Source organism: Protopterus annectens, chromosome 3.part1 (assembly GCF_019279795.1).
Source record: "Protopterus annectens isolate FY-2018-M chromosome 3.part1, PAN1.0, whole genome shotgun sequence".
Lineage (NCBI taxonomy): Eukaryota > Metazoa > Chordata > Ceratodontiformes > Protopteridae > Protopterus > Protopterus annectens.
The window spans coordinates 278,636,553-278,643,127 of NC_056732.1; the positions used below are offsets into that span (position 1 = coordinate 278,636,553).

The 6,575-nt window shown below is 38.1% G+C and overlaps 1 protein-coding gene across 4 annotated transcripts in view; it reads right to left on the minus strand.

Annotated features, from left to right (window-relative positions):
* THSD7A (thrombospondin type 1 domain containing 7A) overlaps window positions 1-6,575 on the minus strand; it is a 2,877,792-nt gene that overhangs the window by 288,392 nt on the left and 2,582,825 nt on the right. The gene's annotated exons all lie outside the window — the stretch shown is intronic.

Sequence of the window (6,575 nt, forward strand, 5' to 3'; positions counted from 1 at the left end):
AAGACTTAAAGCTTCCCTGTGATATAACTAGGGCCTGCTGGAGGGACAGATATGTATCCCAGAGACAGTAGCATAGCTAGGGCGAGGCAACAGGGGTGTTGGGCAGGCATGATAAGCCATTCCCAATCTCTCTTTAATTGAATTCAAGCTTTTAAAAGCCAATGCTGAATTTGCAGTCAAATCTGATTGCTGTAACACTGTTTGGATGGTCTAAACTATAGCAACTGCTTGCTACAGTTTAAAAGTAAAAAATATATATTTTTTTACCTAACTAAACCGGAGTGCAGTAGCACCTTCTGCAGGCAGGGTATACAATGTTGCAACTGTTTGTTACATTTGTAGCAAGCAGTTTGGTATAGTTTAAAAAGAAGCAATTATTTTGCACTGTGCCATAGCGCTTTGTGCAGGCGGGTTATAAACTGTAGCAATTGTGTGCAACATTTGTAGCAAGGAGTTTGCTACAACTTTTTTTTTAAAAGAATTTTGTTTTAACTAAAACATGAGCACTGTAGTGTATTTGTAGCAAAAATATGGTGGTAGTACAGTACATAACAATTAATCCAGTCCACACATTTGTAGCAAGCAGTTTGCTATAGTTTAAAACTTGAGAGTCATAACGCTTCTTGCAGGCAGGGTATAATCTGTATTAGTTGTTTGCTTCATTTATAGCAAGCAGTTTGCTACAGTTTAAAAAGATTTTTTGAAGTAAAACATGAGTTCTATAGCACTCTGTGCAGGTAGGGTGCAAACGGTAGCAACTGTTTGCTAAATTTATAAGTTTAATAAAATATGTTGAAGAAGGGTTCGGATCAGAAATGGGATCTGAATGTCTGAGGCAGGAGGGTGGGGACATGTCATGCATCTGGCCACCTGGCTGGTGCGCCAGTAGAAGGAACGTCCATTTTTTTTTCTTTTGCTCTTCAGTGGAATAGTTAGGGGGGGGGGTGTAGATCTAACTGTAATAAGCTAATTAGTTGCAATGTAGTGACTGGCATATTACAGTGAAGTGTTTTTGTTTTTTTTCTCTTCATTTTAATAGCTGTGGGGGAGGGGGCATTGGTTCACAGTACTGGTCCAGGGCACTGCTTGAGCCAGCTATGCTTCTGCCCAGAAACTACTCCTCCCTAAACTGATTCAAATACAATTTGGACAGTTGGGTGGGGAACAAGAAATTCATCTCTGGTCTGTCAACTATGTCTCTTATAGACAAAGGTAGCCTATAAATGGTTCATCTTCCAGGTGCTTGCTAGTAAATATTTCCTCTCCCAAGCCCCTGCTTACATTTGCCAAGGGGACCAGAACTTGTCAGAGATTTGGGATACAAAGCTAGGCATGAAAAGACCTCAGTGATAATTAGCCTTGTACATACCTATGAACATACAAACCTGTAATCATATTTGATAATATAACCATAAGCAAGAAATGCTGTAATTATTAGGAATTGTGGGAGACTCATCACGAACAAATCAATAAATACCTTGCTATCACTATACACTTATGATTTGATAATGCCTTGTCCAGAGTATTAAGGGTGGTTCTGGAGACTTTACTTTAAGGGCGTTCACTGGGTATGGCTGGTAGGGGAATGATGCTTAACTGGTTCATTGCCTATGCTACAAGTCCTTATAACAAGGAACTATGAAAGCCTGGCATCTGTACTCTTAAAAGAAAAATAATGATAAAAATGCAACTTGCTACCACTCATCCATTTACTAAATGTATGCATACATACATACATACATAAACAGACATGCAAACAAAGAAAGAAAAAAATAAATTGACACAATCTGAGACTACAGCATGGATGACTTTGTGAAAACAATACAAAACATTATTTCACAAGAAGTGGCAAATGGCTGGAATAGTCTGCTTGACTACATAGTATATTTAAAAACAGTAACAGGACACAAGAATTCTAAGAATAGTTATAAAATATTTCTCATGTTGAGTCAGACTGAAAAAATAAAGAAATCTATAGGTTAACTTGAAAGTGAGCCACAGCTAACTGTGATGAAAATGGGCAGCCTAGGTGAGTCATCAGGTCCTTATCTGCCTTTAAGGACTATAGCTCTTTTTTTCCAAGTGAGAAAGTATCAAGGTTACTTACTTATTTTATAAATGGTACCAAAACAAGTTTTAGGTCTTTGGACTTGTACAAAAGTACGCATACTTTATGTCTCATCAGTAAGAATTTGCTCAAAACATACCATGTATGTTACTTAAATGACGTATAATCAGATTTTGGCATTTGGGTTTATATTTACAAATATTTCTGCATCCCACATAGCCAAAGCATAACTGCCAGGACACAACTTACATTTAAAAGCTGTGTTCTAAAAACATAAAGCAAACAATGAATCATAGTAAATCATGTCCACTTGATTTGTGTATAAATAATGCTTGCATTTGCCTTGGAATGCAAAACCGGAAAACATAAACTAACAGACCTGTCTGGAAGAGAGAAGGTGCTTCCTAGAAAGATTAGCCAGAGCTGGCCATAGTGGACAGTTTTTGTTGTTGTAGTAATGACCCAACAGTCTAATAAGTTGTCGTTCATCCCTTCAGTTACCTGACTGCATTCAGAGATCATGCAATGTCTCTGTACATTTGTTAAGCAATGGATCCCAAAGATGATTGTGATAAACATTATAGGCTGTAGTCATAACTGGTTTAGCAGACACTCTGCTGAAGTGATGAGGGTGGGCCTGTTGCAATGCACAAAGAATTTGTTTTACACTGTAACTACTGCACTAGTATCCTATGCATTCTGCAAAGCTTGCTCTACAGGTTTGTAAAAGACACCATTACTAAAACATTTGCATCCCCCTTGTGGCTCCGGACATTTTGTCTGTAAATACATTCTAATTACAATGTTATTGTTAAATATGCCCTATACAAAACCTAAAATATGCTTTGATAATAGACTCACTACAATGATTATTGTGTATATTACAGCAGAACTGACATTCAATGGACTCTAAGTGACAAAATATGTTCTGCAGAAATAAAAATCTGTTTAAAAGAATGTCTGGTTTACTGACTGTTTTTTTTTTTGCTGAATATAGTAGATTATCACTGGTCTGAATTGTAACCAACATATAATGTGTCTTCAATGCATGCATGCCAAGAAATACTCGAGAGTGCCACTTGATAGGTGAGTACTGGCATCGATGTTGATGTTGATTGTAACCAACATATAATGTGTCTTCAATGCATGCATGCCAAGAAATACTCGAGAGTGCCACTTGATAGGTGAGTACTTGCATCGATGTTGAGTACATGTAATAAGGATTATAACTGATGAGAACTGATTATAAATCCTTGTAGTGCATGGAGCCTTATCTGCTCTCTCTGTTGCCAGATACAGAAAAAAGAAAAAAAGTATGGGAGAGCAAAGTGCTTTACTACCTTTGATAGCCTTTGAAAGTCAGAAAAAAACAATTTAGTACTATCAAACAGACAGCAGACAGAAATGAAGTGTCCATGTAAAGAACAAACTGCTTACAAAGGACCATTGAAAGGATGCACAAAGGCTGGTCTAAGTTGTTCAGCTTGCACTAGTGACTAACTAGAAGATGAGGACCAAAAAATGTCTATGCCAAGATTCAGGACTGTAGGAAAAAATAGCAAACTGTAAGATATATTTCTTACTACAGTCAATAACACACTATGCTTTGGCTTAATGGATTATCAACTGTAGCAAGGATCTTGCATAAGCACTTTGCTACAGCTAGTAAGTACATTCATTTAAGAAGCCACATTATCACTTGAAGCTTCTTAAATTAATCCTGGTACTCCATCAACAATGGCCAATACGAGCCCCCCCCCCCCCCCACACACACACACAGGCAGCTTGCATTTGGGCAGCCAGTTCCTTTATCCCATGTTAATTATAGCTCTGATCATCGAGACAAGCTATTTAAAAAAATGGATGTATGAAAGGAAGGAAGGATGAATGGAGATATTAACTGCTGCAACACTACATAAGTCACAGATATAGCTTTGTGATGTTTGATCATATATAAAATAACAGCATTCCTTCAGTAATAATCGACCAATGAGTTAAGCTAGTTCAAGCTAACTTTTTTTTTATCCTTCCTGAACTCTTTTGGTTATCCAGGGCAGGGCCTTCAGATAGGTAGCCATGATGATTTCCACCAATCTCAATTCTTTGCTGTCTACTACAGGTTACCCTTTAATTTAAAGGCATGCAAAAGACAGTACATTGTACATAATTCAACAAGTGCTGTTAGAAAATTTGCTATCCACCACTACAAAGTGCATAATATTTTGTTCTTCTGTCTACACTGGTGGGGTCTCCCTGTTAAAAATTAGACAAACTTAAGATAAACCCCTGTGTTTTCCACAGTATTGAAAACTGGCTATCCAACAGATCCCATGTTGTGAAATTTGCTGGTACCCTCTTTGAACATAAAATTGTGACTAGTGGGATGCCACAGGTATCAGTGCTGAGGCATCACCTAACTGACATTTGTTTTATAAACACCCAGCCTAATATCCTAGAAGTTTTGTTGACCAAATCTGTTGATGACTGCAAACTGGGCATTGCCATCCAATCATCCAGTGATACTAAACAGCTCTAAGAAGGGCTGGAATATGCACATAGCTGGGTGTGCTGAAAACAGTCTCAAGTTAAATACAAAAAAGTGCAGTAAAGTAGCATTCAGGAAAAATGTTTTTCTCGTGTCATATGTTTTAAATGGTATTACTCTTCAGAGACACAGTCATAAGAGATCTGGCATTTATCTGAAAAATTCTCTCTCTCATTTCATCACTGTATTTCCACTGTAGTCTGGAAGTCTTTATATCTAGCCAGGATAATTTCCAAGGAAATGTCTTCAAGATTCATAGGCATCATTCTGCAACAGTATTCTTCCCTTATCAGACCTTTCATTGAATACACTGCCCCCTTTTGTATGTATAAATCATAGAATATTGCTCAACTTGAAATGCCCCAAAGATACTATAACAGGAAAGGTCTGATATCCTTCAGCTGACCCAGTAGATTGTCACAGCTCTCATTCTCCTCAGTAGCCTATAGTGTGCTCTGAGGTGACTAGTGTCTTGCTTGTTAAGCCATAAGAGACCCCATCCTATATTCTTTCTTTGCAAAATCAGTGGTTCTAAAAACATCCAAAACAGGGACCTAAATTTACACCAACAAATAAACATGACTCACTGGAGAGACAGGTTCCTAACTCGAACATTTTTCTAGCATATGGAATACATTACCACTACAGGTCAAGCAACGTACTTCTTTGACTACCTTTAAGGCTAGTCTTGATGAATGGAGGGGTAGCCACAAATGTATATGATTGTCATATACATCCCTAGTCAGTTTGAGAAGTAAGCACTATTAAGTGCTTGAAAAGGGAAACATGAAAATTTAAATGCATCTACTTAAAGGTGTATGTTGATAGGTATCTTATGGTCCTCATGACTGCTTGTCTAGTATTGTTCCTATGTTCTAAAAGTGCCACACACACAGCTCTTCAGGTGTGACCACAGATAGGGTATTCACATTTATTTATGAACGGCAATACTGCACTTCTAGACCTGTTAATCATGCCTCCTAACAGCACCCAGGGCAACCACCCCTTTGCCCTGCCCTTACTATGACTCTAGATGACAGTTTACATCTTCAATGTTTCCTAACTACATGAAAATACAACTCTAGGTTACTAGTTATATTAATGACAATTTTATAAGTAGTGCACGAATTTTGGAAAATTCTACATTACTTCTGTAATCTTTGATCTTCAGTCTTAGGTTCACCCCGCATCCATGATGCATTGGGCCACAAGTTGACTCCACTGTGTCCTGTCAGCTGCTGCTTCTTTAGCTTCCTCCCAAGTGATATTCAGGCAATGGAGGTCTCTTGTTACAACTCCTTTCCAGTTTTGTTGAGGTCTGCCTGGTCTTCTCTTGTATCCAGCTAGTTCCCAGTTGAGGGATTATATAGGAATCATGCTACTGTCCATGTGGTTAACATGACCAAACCAATGTAGTCGTCCTTCAATAATGATATTTTCAAGTTTCCGTTGTTGCATTCTTTCTCTGACACACTCACCTTTTACTTTGTCCTTGCACAATATTCCCAAAATGCATATTCACCATTTATGATGAACTGACTCAAGTTTTCTCATGGCTGATGCTGTGATTGGCCAGGGCTCAGTGCCATATGAGAGTGCACACAGCACCAGTGCTTGGTATAGCTTCATGTTTGTGGACAGTGCAATATTTTTTTATCTCCAGATTTTGGATAGTCTAGTGAATGCTGCACTTGCTTTAACTAGTCTAACCAGAACTTCCATCTTGCAGTTACATGTATCATAGATGAAACTGCTCAAGTAGAAGAAATTCTCTGTCGCATCTAATATTGATCCAGCAGCCATTATGTCTTTGTTGTCATTCCATGCTTCACTGACCAACACTTTGCATTTGTCAGGATTCATTTTGAGGCCTACTTTCCCATCCTGTTTCTCCACTGATGTGGTCAGTGTTTGCATTCCACTCTATGTTGTATCAATAAGAGCTATGTCATCAGCCAAGTC